This window comes from Ceratotherium simum, chromosome 13 (genome assembly GCF_057802395.1).
Source record: "Ceratotherium simum simum isolate JZ-2026a chromosome 13, ASM5780239v1, whole genome shotgun sequence".
NCBI lineage: Eukaryota > Metazoa > Chordata > Mammalia > Perissodactyla > Rhinocerotidae > Ceratotherium > Ceratotherium simum.
Window position 1 is genome coordinate 61778442 of NC_141912.1, and position 17012 is coordinate 61795453.

At 34.5% G+C, this 17012-nt stretch overlaps 1 long non-coding RNA gene across 1 annotated transcript in view; it reads left to right on the forward strand.

Moving 5' to 3' along the window:
• LOC147915745 (uncharacterized) overlaps positions 1-16747 on the forward strand; it is a 145763-nt gene extending 129016 nt beyond the window's left edge. Inside the window, exon 4 of the long non-coding RNA XR_015554178.1 lies at positions 16473-16747. This is a non-coding gene — a long non-coding RNA (uncharacterized LOC147915745). The remainder of the gene's footprint in view (positions 1-16472) is intronic.
• Positions 16748-17012: the final 265 nt, after the last annotated feature.

Genomic DNA, 17012 nt, shown 5'->3' on the forward strand with positions numbered 1-17012 from the left:
AATGATTCTATACGTAGATAACAAGAAATAATCTACAAGAAACGCCACTAGAACTATGAAGTGATTTAGCAAGGTCAGTGGATAAAAGGTCAATATTCATGTGTCAATTATTTTTCTGTATATTTAGAAATAAAAGCAATTAGAAAGTTAAGTTAAACATGTAATTTATAATTGCATAAAACATGAAATAAATATGGTCATTTATAACAAAATATGTGCAAGCACTTCATATTAAAGAGCTAAAAAGTATTTCTAAGAGAAATAAATGAGCACAAAAATTAACTGAAATGTATCATAGACTAAATTTGAAAAGTTAAAATTTAAAAAAATATCTGATAGAAACTATTGGAGAATATCTTTGCAACCTTAGGCTAAGAAAAGATCTCTTTCTTAGCAACATAATGCTGAAACATGAAAGAGAAAAACTAATAAATAGGTCTTCATAAAAAATTAAAAGCTCCCATTTTTAAAAGACACAGGGAAATTAAAATGCAGGCCACAGACGATGAACTGTGAAGACCAGCTTGACTCTCTGCACTTTCACTCTCAAATTCATTTAACTCTGGCTCCCTGGCATCTATAAATTCTTAAAGATTTAAAATAGCTGACTTTATTTCAATTTATGTCAGTCTCAGATGATTCATTAAATGATATATGCATATAATGGTTAACTGAATGTAGCATGTTTCAAACATCTACTTTCTCTTTAAAATGTAATACAGTGGATGAGAATACATGAATCAGAGACATTTGTGTTTTGATTCGTGTTCCATCACTTATTGGCAATGAGACAAATAGCAAGATATTTAACCCTTATAGCCTGTTTTAACATATGTAAATCGGTTGTTAAAGTAATCTCAGAGGGTCTAGAGCGGTGTTTTAAAGCACTTAGCAGAGTTCCTGGAAATATATTAGCTCTTAATAAATGTTAGCTAAAAATATTTCAGAGTTAACTTTAATTTCTGTTTCTCTGTCACCTCTAAATCATAATCACTAATTTCTCTATTTTGAAAAAAAAATACTTTAAATCTATTGCTTTTTATTTCATACACCATTTCCTGAGTCTTGGTCACTTCACTTCTCCCTTAGATTCTGAAACAAACTCCAAGCTTACCCTTTGCTAACTCACTCATAAAGGTGAAGCCACAATGTTCTAAGAAGCAAAATTTCCCTTCAATTTTATTCAGTTATTCAATTCCCTTTTGTTAAAATTCAAACTACAACTAATGCAGCTTGTAAAGTGCTTCACGATGTGGCCCTTGTTTTTGAACTTTTCAGTCTCCCATTCTGTCCCTCACTCTCTATCCTTTATCTTCAGCCGTATTGTATGTCACTCCTTCAGTATGGATAACGACAGTGATAGGAACCGTCACTCCTTTTCCCGTGCTCTTTCCTCCCTCTGAAAATATGTAGTGTACCTCCTTTTTGCCTGGAGGCCTCCCGCTCATCCTCATTGTCACTTCGCCTGAGATGCCCTATCATTTTATGCTCGACCAGTGTCCCAGCTGTGTATCTCATATCACCCAGCGTTTCCCATCAGAGGGCTTGTGGGATTGAAATAATATTACCATTTCGTCAGTTGACACCTCCAGGAGACTGCATGATTTATGAGGGCAGAGACCACTTCTAACTTCCTAAAGAGAGCATCGACTGTAAGGCCTGGTACACAGCCAACAGCTAATGTTCAATAAATACTTGTTAAGTATACTCTTGTTGAATAAGTAGAAATCCCATAAAAAGGATCCCAGATACAGCGGAAGTTGGCATTCCATAAAATTACCTTTTTACCACGAGATTTTTCCAGGCTCTACCTTTGCCACTAGCTAGAGTTTTTTGCTCATTGCTTCTACTTCTGTTTGAATCTGGAATTTGTTATTGGTCTGCTCCTTTGGGTTCGTTATATCTGACTTCCTTATGTTCCTAGAAAGCCTTAGTTCAGGATTCAGAATCTAGTTATCCTCGACTCTCTGTTTTAGACAAATGTTGTCCTGCCATGACACACTGAGATCCAGTGCTAGAAGCAAGACCCAATCTTGCCCAGAGATCGAACTCGCACTATCTAGTGAGGAAAGTAGGGCAAACCTCTTAAAACCTGTCACACCTAATGAAAAACAAAACAAAACAACACCACCACCAAAAACCTAGAAAGCTGAACAAACTCGTCGTCTTGTTCCCATGCCTCCAGTGCATTTACTCCCTGCTAGTTTGTGATCGTCTCCCATGGCTGTCTTTGCGTCTACCTTCTACTATCCTCTGACACACTCTACGTCTTATTTTATAGTTAACACACCACAGGTCAGAAGCCTCTGGACATTAAGTGCATAAACTTACTTATTAATCCCAGATCTATTTTTACCCTACACTCAAATTCAATTTATATTAGGCAGATAGAGGTTAATTGATAGGTGACCCCAAATAAACATATTTACTTATTTTTTACCAGATACTTTTTGTTTTTTCAAAAGAATACATTGTATGGCTCTGGCCCGGTGGCACAAGTGATTAAGTGTGTGCGTTCCACTGCGGCGGCATGGGGTTAGCTGGTTCAGATCCTGGACGTGCCCCAATGCATTGCTTCTCGAGCCATGCTGTGGCAGCGTCCCGTATAAAGTGGAGGAAGATAGGCACGGATGTTAGCTCAGGGCCAATCTTCCTCAGCAAAAAGAGGAGGATTGGCATCTGATGTTAACTCAGGGCTGATCTTCCTCACAAAAAAAAAAAAAAAAGAATATACTGTCGATTCCTCTTTAAGCCATAAGATATTCTACCAAACAAAAGTTATTATTATTATTGTTATTTTTGGCTAAAGAACATAAATTTATTTTCTGACAGTTTTGGAGGCTGGGAAGCCCAAGATGAAGGGGCTGGCCAGTTGGTTTCTGGTGAGAGCTCTCTTCCTGACTTGCAGACAGCCATCATCATGCTGTGTACTCACGTGACTTCTTTGTGACCTTGGAAAGAGGGATAGAAAGCTCTCTGTTGTCTCTTGTCATAAGAACACTAATCCTTTGGATCAAGGCCCCGCCCTATGAGCTCATTTAAACTTAATTACCTCCTTGTAGGCCCTAACTCCAAATACAGTCACATTGGGGGTTAGAGTCTCAACACATGAGTTTGAGAGGGACAGAATTCAGTCCATAAGAGCAGAAGCTGTAGGCAGTGGAATAATCCCTAGGGAAACAGTTGGGATGATGACTCCATTCATACAGAAATAGAAGCTTACTGGGCTAGTCCAGTTCCACAGTGTGCTGCAGGAAGGGCCTCCTTCTGGCCCTGCAGAGATGCAAGGCAGGAAAGGGAAGAATGAAAGCTCTAGGTCCAAGTTACGTTTTAAATTAGAAGAAAGTGAATCTGCATGATATCATATATATATAGCACATATATGCATAAGGACAACTTTTCAGGAACATATGTAAGTCTTAATAATGTGTAATATTTTGTAGGCATTCAATTATACTAAATAACATTTAACATACCCACATTTTGTTTTTTATTTTATATTTATTTATTTCAAATGATATTTTCTATTTATCTTTACATATTTAATTCTCACAAAGAAAATACAGAATATTATGTGCTATGTTAGACATAGTAGCTTGTTTTTATCCATTCCATTATCAAATATGTTTGACCAAAATAGAGGCCAACTCTCTTTGCTTCTCTAGTTCCAAAATGAATAATGTCTAATCTTCTATTAAAGCTTTTGAGTTAGGCTTTGTAAATTTATAATTGTAAATTATAAATGTGTTTTCCCTTTTTGCAGCTATTAATCAACATTACCCTTTTGTTCTCTTTGTCTGATTCCAGTTCATTTTTTAAGTCGCTTGAGCATTGATTTACTCACTTTGTAAGTTAAACAAAGTTAACAGAGGTGATACACAATAAATCAGGTTTATCTACTTTAATGTGTAAATTTTTCAGTGAATGCATGGCAGTTAAAAGAACACTGATATATTCTGACACTTTGATGCAATTGCTGTTTAGAGCACAAAATGGTAACAGAAACAATGTCACAATAATTTTTAAGTTAATTTATGATATTATTAACTAATTTTATCTGTTGCCTTATAATAGTAGAACTTTATATATCCACCACTTTTCTCATCTGCTTTGTTTTTTCTAAAAGCGAAAATTAATTCTTTATTCATATCTATCACCTTTTAAGATGTTTCTTAATCTTAAAGAAAATATTACTCCAAAGCAATGTGCTTTGATTTCTGAATTTTCACATGAGTTTTATTGGACCCTAGAGATTTTTGAGATTCAGATATTTAATTGCTTGACCACCTGTCTTTCCTGAACCTTCAGTTCTTGTGCTCTTGGGAACTGTATGTTCCCAGCATCTGTCCTTAACCTCTTCAGTGAATGCAAAATGAAAATATTCATTTAATTACTCAAAGGCTATTCCCAACTCGAGTATTATTACTGTAAAGTTATTACTTTTTAAAATAATATACCTTCCACATGTTTTGTAATATGTTCCTATGCTAGTCATTTTATCTATTTTATAAAAATTATCACACCTTTCAATGTTTATTCAATAACAAAGATTGAGTTTCCACATATTTGTACTATAAACTTAATGTTGAGGTTACATATATAATTCATTTTTTTCTTACCCCAAATCGCTTTCCTTTGGATTCAAGGTAATCTATGCCTTGGTTTGAATTACATTATGTGAAATCTCAAACATTTGTTTGCCTCCATGAATATTGATCTTGATCATAATAAAAGCTAAATGTATGCCTTTCCGTCTATATTTCCTTTTTTTAATTTGTATAAAAACCTTGTGATATAGGTAAAATTATTTTCCTTCTGCGTATAAGGAAATGAAGGCTAATAATGTAAAGACTTGGTTTACAGTCATGCAGCTGGTGAGTGATGGGCAGGAATTCAAATGTAAGTCTGGTTTACCACTTGGTTAATAAACTAGAGAGTAAGCAGCTAGTTGATGGATTACACTTTTTTTCTTTGTTTCCATCCTAATCTAAATGGTTGGCTTTCCATAAAGAAACAACAAATTATAAAAACACAGTTCACAAAATAGTATCAAACAATTATTATAGAATATACTTCCCTATGCCCCCATATTTTCTTACCATTTCTCAAGACAAAGCCTCTACATTATTGTGCATTGCTTTTAACGAAGAGAAATTGCCTCCATGTGAGCACTGGAGAGAATATTAATGATGAATTTTTTCACTCATGTAAATGTCTCTGATATTTTACCCTGCCTGTTCTAGCGAGAAAAAAATATAAATAAATGAGTTAACAAGAGACAGCTGTTAATATAACTGTAATAACTAGTGGTTGTGGCTCTGTAGATACAGCCATTTTGTAAGTCCAATTTACTTCACTTATCAACCTAAGAAGAAAGAGTAACAGTGCACTGAGTTTACTCTTTTAGAGTTAGAATACAAAACTATTATTTTTAAATATAGTATGATTTTCTATTACAGACACCTAAAAGGAGCCAATGATAAATTACTAGAAAGAAAATATAAGGAGCTTTTTGGTAAGGACTTGGTCAAAAAATAAATTTAGGGAAATTTATGTTTTCTTTATTGCAACAATTTTATATAAGAATGGAGTTTAAAATGAGTGAATAAGATGTGTTGGAAGAAAATTACAACATTAGGAAAATTAAAACAAAACTTTAAAATGGAAAGATGAACTATACACTTGCATATGGCAATTTATTATTGCAAAGATATCTATTATACATTTAAATTAATTGCAACCAAATTATAACACATTTTGGAACATGTTGACATAATTCTTAAGTAATTATAAAACAATATAGGGGAAATAGGAGATAGGATGTACAGTTAATTTTTAATTTATCATATAAATAATTAAAAACATGCATTTTACAAATAAAACAATGCCTCTTGACAACCATCACTCCAGGTTCATCCCCTCTCCAGAGATAAAATACAGCTAAGAGTTTTTGGTCATTTACAGTGAGAATACAGGATATATATGGACATACATAATGTTGTTTTGTATTCTTTGTTCTTTTTCAAAACAATCTTTTAGCAATTTTTATTTTTTTTTTTTGTGAGGGAGATCAGCCCTGAGCTAACATCCATGCTAATCCTCCTCTTTTTGCTGAGGAAGACCGGCTCTGAGCCAACATCTATTGCCAATCCTCCTCCTCTTTTTTTTCCCCAAAGCCCTAGTAGATAGTTGTACCTTATAGTTGCACATCCTTCCAGTTGCTGTACGTGAGACACAGCCTCAGCATGGCCAGAGAAGCGGTGTCGTCAGTGCGCACCCAGGAGCCCAACTGGGCCACCAGTAGCAGAGCACGCGCACCCAACCGCTAAGACATGGGGCCGGCCCTCTTTTAGCTATTTTATGTGATCTGTTTTTTACTCCAATATTTTTTAATTGTTTATGTCAGAACATACTAATTCACTTTTTTTTTTAACTACTGGATAGTTCTCAGTATACCTAATAAGTATCTTTCAACAATTGTCTTATTGATGTAAGCTTAATTATCTTAATTCTACATTAGAAAAAAATGAAGAATTATTAGATGACTTTTAGAGAATCACAGTCAAGACACTACAAACAGCAGAGCTGGTAATGGGCACCTGACCCTGACTCTAAATATGCACAGGGAATGCTCTCTCTCTCTCTTTTTTCTTAGGTAGACTTTATTTATTAGGGCAGTTTTAAATTTCCAAAAAAATTGAGAAAATAGTATAGAGTGTTTTCATTCTCCTATAGTCTACATCCAGTTTCTCCTACTATAAATATCTTATATTAGTATGGTACATTGGTCACAATTTATGAACAAAACTTGATATGTTATGATTAACTGAAACCTATATTTTATTCAGATTTCCACAGTTTTTACCTAATGTCCTTTTACGTTGAAGGATTCCATCCAGGATACCACAAAATATTTAGTTGTTATACCTCCTTATGCTCCTCTTGGCTGTGACAGTTTCTCAGTGTTCTGGTTTATTTTTTTGATAACTTTGAGAGTTTTGAGAAGTACTGGTTAGGTAGCTCATAGCATGTCCTTCACTTGGGATTTGTATGATGTTTTTCGCATGAGTGAACTGGGGCTGTGCATTATTGAGAGGAAGACCACAGGTGTAAAGTGCCATTTTATTACATTATAACAAGGAAACATACTCTCAATGTGATTTATGTTGACCTTTGTCACTTGCCTGAGGTCCTGTTTGTCAGGTTTCTCCACATTAAAGTTACTCTTCACCACCTTTCCATATTGTATTCTTTGAAAAGAAGCAGATATGTGCAACATAGACTTAAGGAGTGGAGAGATATGCTCCCTTACCTTGAGGGTAGAGTATCTACCAAAACAATTTGGAATTCATCTGTTTCTCTCTCCTTTCCCATTCATTCATTCATTCATTTCATCATTTATTTAAATAGGTATGGACTCATGGATATTAATTTTATATTTTGGATTATAGTCCAATACTTTTTTTATTTTGTTGCTCAAATTGTTCCCGCTTTGGCCATTAGCAAATTTTTCTGTTGGTTCTTGTCTCTTTTCTCTTTTTGACATAGCCGTATCAATATAGGCTTTCTCTTTTTCTGTCTTCTCTATTTCTTTCTTTCTTCTCTCTCTTTCTCTCCCCCTTCTGTCTCTCTTTCTCTTTTCCTCCCTCCCTCTCACTCTCCCTCCCTTCTTATTTCCTTCCTTTCTCTTCTTTACTTTGTGTAACTACAAGATACTCCAGGCTTATGTTGTATATTTTCTGCCACAGACCTAAAATAGGTCATTTCTCCACAGACTCCTGGTTCCTTTTATTACAGAATGGTGTTAGAAACGAAGATCTGGGACTAGGCATGCTTGTTTCTGCTGGGGTATCATTTATTCTAGACTTCTTCTGCTGGCAGAGCAAGGAAACATATTTGTGTATACTAACTTGTGAATATTCACAAGAATATAAGTATTTCTATATGTAACTGTATGTATTTATTTCATAGAAATCATGAGTTCATACTGGCATCTCCAAGTCTAATCCATTACCACACGGATCATTCTAGATCTTCTCCTTGCTTATTTGTAAACTCACACTCCATCAGTGAGAAACCTGGCTCCCAACATATGCCATCTGTTTACTTAATCATTCAATTCCATGATACGCAAATAGCAATATTGGAATCGTCAACCCAAGCTCTGTGGAAACAATGTTATCAAATAGACTGCAGTGTTTTCATGCGATTTCCTTTGCCTTTAATCCGAAAAACTCCACTGGTTTCCAAAGTTACTTAGGTCAGCAACTTTTCTTCACAACCCCCTGAAAAGTTTGTTTCATAAATTTGCAATAGAGTTAGATTTTTTTTTGTCATAGTCTGCATTCCATCTTGGCATTCCCCAACCTCCTCAATGATTTTATATTAATTTGCATATATTAACATTCACCTTTTATGTTGTAAAGTTGTATGGATTTTGACAAATTTGTAATACCACGTATCCATCATTACAGTGTCTTATGGAATTGTTTCACAGCTCTAAAAGTATAGTCTGTGTTTTACCTTTTTGGCATGCTCTCAATTCCCCTGAATCCTCACGGATCATTGATCTTTTTATTATGTCTATAGTTTTGCTTTCACCACAAAGTCATATAATTGCAATCATATAATATGTAGCCTTTACTGGCTTTTGTCACTTAGCAATATGCAGTTAAGGTTCATCCATATCTTTTTGTGGTTTGATTGCTCACATTTTTATTCCTAAATAAAATTTATTTTATGGATTTACTCCAATTTGCTTATCAATTCACCTATTGAACAACACCTTGGTTACTTCCAGCCTTTTGTGATTATGAAAAACCTTCTATAAACATTCATGTGCAGGTTTTTGTGTGGATATACTTTTCAAATCAATTGGATAAATAATTAGGAGTATGATTGCTCGATCATATGATAAAGCTATGTGTAGCTTTGTAAGAATCTGAGAATTTGTCTTCCAAAGATGTTCTACCAGTTTTCATTCCCAACAGATATGAATGACATTTCCTGTTTTTTTAAACCTTCACCAGCATTTGGAATTATCAATTTTTAGATTTTGGCTATGCTAATAGGTGTGTAGTAGTCTTCACTACTGTTTTAACTTTCAATTTCCTAATGACGAATGGCGTTGAGCATCTTGCCTTGTGCTTGCCATCTGTATGTATTCTTTGGTGAGTTGTCTTTTGCTATTTATTTTAATTGGGTTGTTTATTTTCATATTGTTGAATTCTTTGTGTATTTTGAATACAAACCTTTTACCAGATATTTGCATTGCATTTAATTTCTCCAAGTTTGTGGCTTATCTTTTTATTATGTTAAATGTCTTTCACAGAGCAGAATATTTTGATTTTTAATAAAGTTTAATATTATTTTTTCTTTTACGGATTGTACTTCTGGTATTATATCTAAAAATGCATAACCAAACACAAGGTCACTTAGACTTTCTCCTGTATTTTCTTTAGAAATTATATCACTTCGTGTTTTGCTTAGGTCTATGTTCCATTTTGAGTAAATTTTTGTGGAAGATGTAAAGTTTGTGTCTAGGCTCATTTTTTTGCATATAGGCATCCGATCACTCTATAATCATTTGTTTTTGTGTGTGTGTGAGGAAGACCAGCCCTGAGCTAACATCCATGCCAATCCTCCTCTTTTTGCTGAGGAAGACCGGCTCTGAGCTACGATCTATTGCCAATCCTCCTCCTTTTTTTCCCAAAGCCCCGGTAGATAGTTGTATGTCATAATTGCACATCCTGTTAGGTGCTGTATGTGGGATGCCGCCTCAGCATGGCCGGAGAAGCGGTGCATCGGTGCGTCCCCGGGATCCAAACCCCGGGCTGCCAGTAGTGGAGCACATGCACTTAACTGCTAAGCCATGGGGCCAGCCCCTATAATCATTTGTTAAAAAGATTACTCTTTCTCCCTTGAACTGACTCTGCTCCCTTTCAAAGATCAGTTGACTGTATCTGTGTGGGTCTGTTCTTAAGGTCTCTATTTTGTTCTTTTGATCAATGTGGCCCATTCTTTCACCACAACTAAGTGGTCTTGATTACTATAACTTTATAATCATCTTGAAATTGGGTAGTGTGAGTCCTCTGACTCTGTTCTTTTTTCCTTTGTTTTTTTTTTGCTGAGCAGTATTTGCCCTGAGGTAACATCTGTGCCAATCTTCCTCTATTTTGTATATGGGTCGCTGCCACAGCATGGCCGCCAACAAGTGGTATAGGTCCCCACCTGGGATCAGAACCTGGGCCACCAAAGTGGAGCGCATGGAACTCAACCATTAGGCCACGGGGCTGGCCCCCACTCTTCTTCTTTGGTATTGTTTTGGCTGCTCTCAGTTTTTTTGCTTTTCCATATAAACTTTGAAGTCAGTTTGTCAATATCCACAAAATCACTCATTGAGATTTTGGTTGGGATTGCATTGAACCTATAGATCAAATTGGGAAAAACTGATATCCTGACAATATTGAGTCTTCCTATCCATGAACGTGGAAGGTCTTAATTTATTTATATCTTTGATTTTTTTATCAGAGTTTTATAATTTTCCTCATACAGTTCTTGTGTGTGTTTCTCTCACTTTCGTTTTAGTGCTTATGTAAATTGCATTGTTTTTTTCATTTTCAATTTCAAATGTCCATTGCTTGTATCTAGGAAAGAAATTTATTTTTCATATTAAAGTTGTATCTTGTCACCCTGTAATAATTGCTTTTTAGTTCCAGGAGTTTATTTGTCAGCCTTCAGGATTTTCTACCTAGACAATGTCATCTGTGAAGAATAATAGTTTAAGTTTTATTATTCAGTCTATATACCTTTATTTCCTTTCTGTACTAGCTAGGCCTTTCGGTACGATATTGAATAGCAATGGTGAGAGGAGACAATCTTGCTTTTTTCCCAGTCTTAGGGGACAACTACCTAGTTTCTCATCATTAAGTGTGATCTTAGCTGTAGCATTTCTGTGGATCTTCTCTGTCAAGTTGAAGAAGTTTTTCTCTATTCCTGGTTTTCCGGGTGTTAGATTTTGTCAAATGCTCTTTCTGCAACAATTGATAGAAACGTGAATTTGTTCTATAGTCTATTGATGCATTGAATTACATTGATTAATTTCAATTGTTGAAACTGCCTTACACATTGAAATAAATTCTCCTTGGTCATGGTGTATAATTATTTTTATGCATATTAGATGTGATTTGCTAATATTGCTAAGAGGTTTGGCACCTATATGCACAAGAGATTTTGGTCTGTAGTTTTCCTATCTGGTAATGTCTTTTTCTGGTTTTGGTTTTAGTGCTAATCTGAGCCCATTGAATGAATTAGGATATGGTCCCTTTCTTCTATTCTCCAAAAGAAATTGTAAGGAATTGGAACAATTTCTTCCTTAAATGTTTGGCAAAATTCACCAATGAAACCATCAGTGACAGATTATTTCTTTTTTTATTAGGTTATTGATTATTGATTCAACGTCTTTTCTACATATAGGCTTATTCGAATTATCTATTTCTCATTGTGTGAGTCATGGTAGTTTGTGTCTTTGAAAGTATTCTTCCATTTCGTCTAAGTTATCAAATTTTGGAACATAGAGTTGTTTACAGTATCCTTTTATTATCGTTTTAATTTTTATGAGATCAGTAGTGATGGTTTTCTTTTATTTCTAATATTGGTAACGTGTGTCGTCTTCTTTTTCTTCCTTAGCCTGGCTAGAGATTTACCAACTTATTGACCTGTTCAAGGAACCAGCTTTTGGTTATGTTGATTTTCTCTATTGATTTCCTGTTTCAATTCTTTTGAGTTCTGCTCTATTTTTATTGTTTGATTTTCTGCTTGCTTTAGACCTTACTTATTTTCTTCCCCAGTTTCCTGAGGTCAAATCTTACATTATTGACTTTAGATGTTTCTTCTTCTAATATATGCCTTTAATAGTATAAATTTCCATCTATGCCCTGCTTTTCTTACATCCTGCAAATTTCTATATTTATACTATCCTTTAAAATTATTTGTTCTCTCTATCTGGTAGGTAGTACTCTCACTCAAGTCATCATCCTCCACAGGATATTTGAAAATCTTATATTCATACCATCTTGTCCCCTCCAAACTATTCTGAAGATAGCATGAAAAATGTATTAGCACTCAAATCACTTTGCTCACTTGCTTAAAGATAAGTTATTTAATGAATTCCAGATTTTCTTGAGACAAGACCAAATCTTAACAGGACACATGAGACCATTTATAAGCAAAGTTCTATATGTTTGTGACAACTCATCTTTTACTGTATTGATCTCCTTTTATTTTCTCTAGTGTGTCATGATTATATCTGCTTGAGATTCTTGTTACGTGGTGTATTCTCTACTTTGGAATGCTTCTATAGAAGATTTTCTTGCAAACTCATTAAAACTCCTCCATCTTATTGCTTAAGCATCTAGTTTAGCTGCTCCTCTCGTGTGATCTGAGAGCATTATGTGCTTTCCTTCTATGACTCAGTATTAATTTGGGGGCTTATCTATCTATCTGATGGGAATATGAGTCCCATGAGAGTGGAGTTGGGATCTCCGTTCATCATCCTTGTAGGACTAACATCTAGAGCACTGCCTGGCACACAGAGGGAAAACTTAACCATTATTTAATATCTTTACTGACAGTGCCTTCCCACTCTATCACAGAAGACAATATGCCATTAAAGTTACACTCATAATTTCAATAAGTCATTTAAGGCAGCTTCGGAACTGGCCAGCTCAGTGACCTGGATAATTCTTAGGTTTTGTTTTGGTTTGGTTTTTTTGAGTTTACTAATGAAATTCAAACATGGGGTGTTATTACAATAAAAAACTTTTAAGCGGCACTGGATTTGGTTCTCCTGCAAGCTCTCCAAGTTTGAGGGAACACCCTCACTATGATTTCAGCCCATGTTAGCTGGATCCCCATTTGAACTGAGTTAGAACTGAACTGTGACTGGAACTTTCTTGCTTTTTAATTAATTCTTGTAATACTAATATCCTCCTCTAAATAATTAATATAATTGTCTATAGAAATAGCTCAGGAGATGGACAGTGTGACCAGATGTTTTCTGTCACTAAGTATAATAATGCATTTAAGTGGATCTTTGGAAGATTTATGAAAAATGTCAGGCTTCTGGTGCCTAAAATGAAAAGTCTCTTTCCTCATAATACTAAGAGGACCAAGCCACACATCTTCTTGACATCTTTCCCAGTAATGGATTTTGATTTTCAATACTGATTTTTTTTTTTCAAGAAATATTTACTTAGCTCTTCAAAGATTTTGTTTCATGGATCTTAACACGAAGTCATAATAACAATTATGTGATTGCATTCTTCACATTGACGTGTGTTGTATATTTTTCTTGTTTATATTTCCTCCTAAATCCGTAGTACAACCCTATTTGGTAATTTTCTTTAAAAAATCTTCAACTGTTTCTACCTGATATTATCATTTTGTTTATTCGCTCTTTATTTAACAAACCTATATTGTTTCAGATATTGTACTAGGAACTAAGAAAATACTGGTGAACTAAAGAGATATGTCTTTCCCCCAGATGCATCTTATATTCTAGAGTAGAAGAAAAACATCAAGCAAGTGATTAAAACAAAATCTCTAATTAAATATAATGAAACACATTTTATCTCCTCCAATTATAACAGAATTAAAGAGATAAGAAAAGAGAAGAGAAAGAGAAAAGAGAAGAAAAGAAAGATGAATTTTAGGGAAATTTTAATCTTCCCTTCTTCAGTTCCAGTATTACTAGAAATGTAATAAAACTACCAAAATTAGGCTTAACCATTTCTGAAAGCTTGACTTGTCATTGAGATAAAATTTTAAATTTAATCTCCTTATTTTAAACAAATTTATGTTTAATAGAACATTATGCCATCTCTTTAAATTTGATATAACCAAACATATTAAGTTAAGATAGATCTATTTTTGGTTGTCACATAACAGTAACGGGTTAAAGAGTAATAGTTTTTTCATCATAACTAGGACATTTTATAGCAAAACCATTGATCAACCAAGACAGCAATAGAAGAAAATTAGTTTAGATCCCCACTCATAACTTTAAGAACTAATAAATAACTTTATTATTGCAATTCTCTGCTGGGTAGACTTTACATTTGTGCAATCCATTTGATTTAAACTGCAGTTGCCAAGCGCCCCGTTCCTAACTACATAACTCTAAATCCTTTTATTACCCTTGCACATGCTTTTACATTCCTTTACTTGTCCTTGTTACGCTTTTAAAATGGATCTGAGAAGGATTACATTTATTATAACATTAATATTATTCTTGAGTCCATGGTAACGTTAAGTGTTTCATAAAATATTTGATTGCCTTTAATTAAGAGATAAAAACTTATTGTCCCATTGTTGCAAAGGATGGCAAAAGTTATAGCCAGGCAGTATGGAGAAGGATAGTGATAATTTTCGCTACTGTTGTTGTTATGTTTTTAAATATAATGAGAGTCACTGAAAGCCATTTATTTTGATCTGCATGGAACTAACTTCTTATTGAAATAGTTTCTGGAATTACTTCTCATAGTTTTTGTGGCAATAGCTAAGTATGCACTGAGGCAAGAGCAAAACAAATTATTTGTTGAATAGAATTTACACTTCAAAATACACTAGGATTGTTTTGGGCCTGAGGAACTCCCTAAACTTGGAGACTGTTTCTTAGGACCAAAAAATGGGATGTGCTGAATGCCCTCAGGAGTTTGGAAAGTGGACACTGTACTCTGGAGCCTACTAATATCGATTTGTATACACACCAAGTTCAACTTTTGACTCTGCTTCTTCTACAAGGCAGGAAATTAAAACAGCAAACTAATATTTTCAATATTTTTTATCTAATCCATAAATAATCCTATTACTAGAGCAGTATATTGGCTCCTCTCTAAAAAAGTCCCTTTAGTGGTTCACTGTTGAAAATCAGATATAATTATTTTTCACTGAGTAACTGGCTGATCAGCATTTATTTTGTTTCTGTACATACTGCCAGAATGAATCTGTGGGATAAATACATTTACAGAAGAGTTCTAATTCTTTAATGTTGGTATTTGAAAATTCAACTCTTATGCACAAAACAAGTAATTAAAAAGAGACGCCTGCTTTGTCAAGTTTGTTTATTCCTAAAACCATACCCTAGTATTCATTTATTAAAAAGCAAAGTGTCCTCCAAGGAATGAATGGATAAAGAAAGTGTGGCATAAACATGCGATGGAATATTATCCAGCCATGAGAAAAAAGGAAATCTTGCAATTTGCAACAACATGGATAGAACTTGAAGGTGTTATCTTGAGTGAGATAAGTCAAACAGAGAAAGACAAATATGGTATGATATCACTTATATGTGGAATCTAAAAAAGCAGTACTCATAAAAACAGAGAGTAGAATGGTGATTACCAGGAGCTAGAGAGTAGAGGAGTTGGAGAGATGCTGTTTAAGGGTGTGAACTTGCAACCAGTTGATAAATAAGTCCTGGAGAGCTAATACACAGCATAGTAATTATAGACAATAATACTGTATTATGAACGTCAAAGTTTCTAAGAGACTAGATCTTCATGGCTCTTGCCACAAAAAAGAAATGACAATTATGTGACGTGATGGAGGTGTTAGCTAACATTATGGTGGTAATCATATTGCATGTATAAATGTATCAAATCAACACATTGTGCACCTTACACTTACACAATTTATATGTCAATTACACCTCAATAAAACAAAGAGACAGAGAACAACAACAGAAACCTTACTTTGATGCTTTACTACCATCATCTTTATGGTTGTGTACTCTTAGTCTTCTCAATAGGATTAGAATTATTTCAAATGTTGCACATCTTTTTCCTTGTCTCCACTAGATTTCCCCATATTGTATGTCCCAATTATTAAAATCAGTTGAGCATCTAAAATTCATCATAAGCTTTAATAGCAATTTAAAATTGACTGTTGACATGTAGCTACCAGCTCAGCAACGTTTTGGCACAGTGGTGAAGAGCACAGGTCTGAGTCAGATTGCTTTAGTTTGAGTTCTGACTCAATCAGTTAATTAACTGAGATCTAGGGCAAATCACTCATACTTGTTAAGCTTTAGTTCTCTCATCCTTGAAATGAGGGTAAATAATACTTATTTCAAAGGATTTTTGAAATTTAAATGCAATAATGCATGAAAAGTGTTCTGTATGGCATAAGACTAATATGTATTTAGCAATTGTGAGCAATTATTGTCATTAATTATCATCCAATACATAGCAATGACTAAAACACTGAGGGAGAGAAATTTTCTCCATCCTAGTAGTGACTAAGTCCATGGGTAACTTTATGTCTCTCATGTATGTAGATTTATTAACCAGAATAACTTCAAAATACTGCACTTTTACCCAGATGAATGAAACACTGAATGTCAGTCATGCAATCAACTTTATTTATTTCTTTTTTTACCTTTTTCTTTCTTTTTCTTTTTTTTGGTGAGGAAGATGGTCCCTGAGCTAACATCTGCGCCAATCTTCCTCTACTTTGTATACTGGATGCCACCACAGCATGGCTTGATGAGGATCCAAACCCGTGAACCCCAGGCCACCACAAGGGAGCTCCGACTGGGTGAGCAGCTCACCCGCAGCCACAAGCTGGCATCACTCCACCTCAGATGGCAAATATTTGCTATTTGAATGTTGCAACATAGTTGAGACTCACAGAAGAGCCTTTTTATATTTATGGTAATTGTGTGAAAATGATGATTTTTGGAATAAAGTTTTGGAAAATAATTGAGCATGGGATGTGGTGAATTTTCAATTAGTTCTAGAAAGAGGTTGCCAAATTTTTTTTTTAAGGATCCGTAAATTTTAGACTTTGCATACCATATGTTTGTGTTGCACACTCTTCAAATCTTTTTGTTTTTGTTTTTGTTTTTACAATGCTTCAAACATGTAAAAACCATTCTTAGCTCCTAGGCTATATGAAAAGATTTACCCTGTGGGCCATTGTTTGCTGACTCCTGGTCTAGAACAAAGATAATT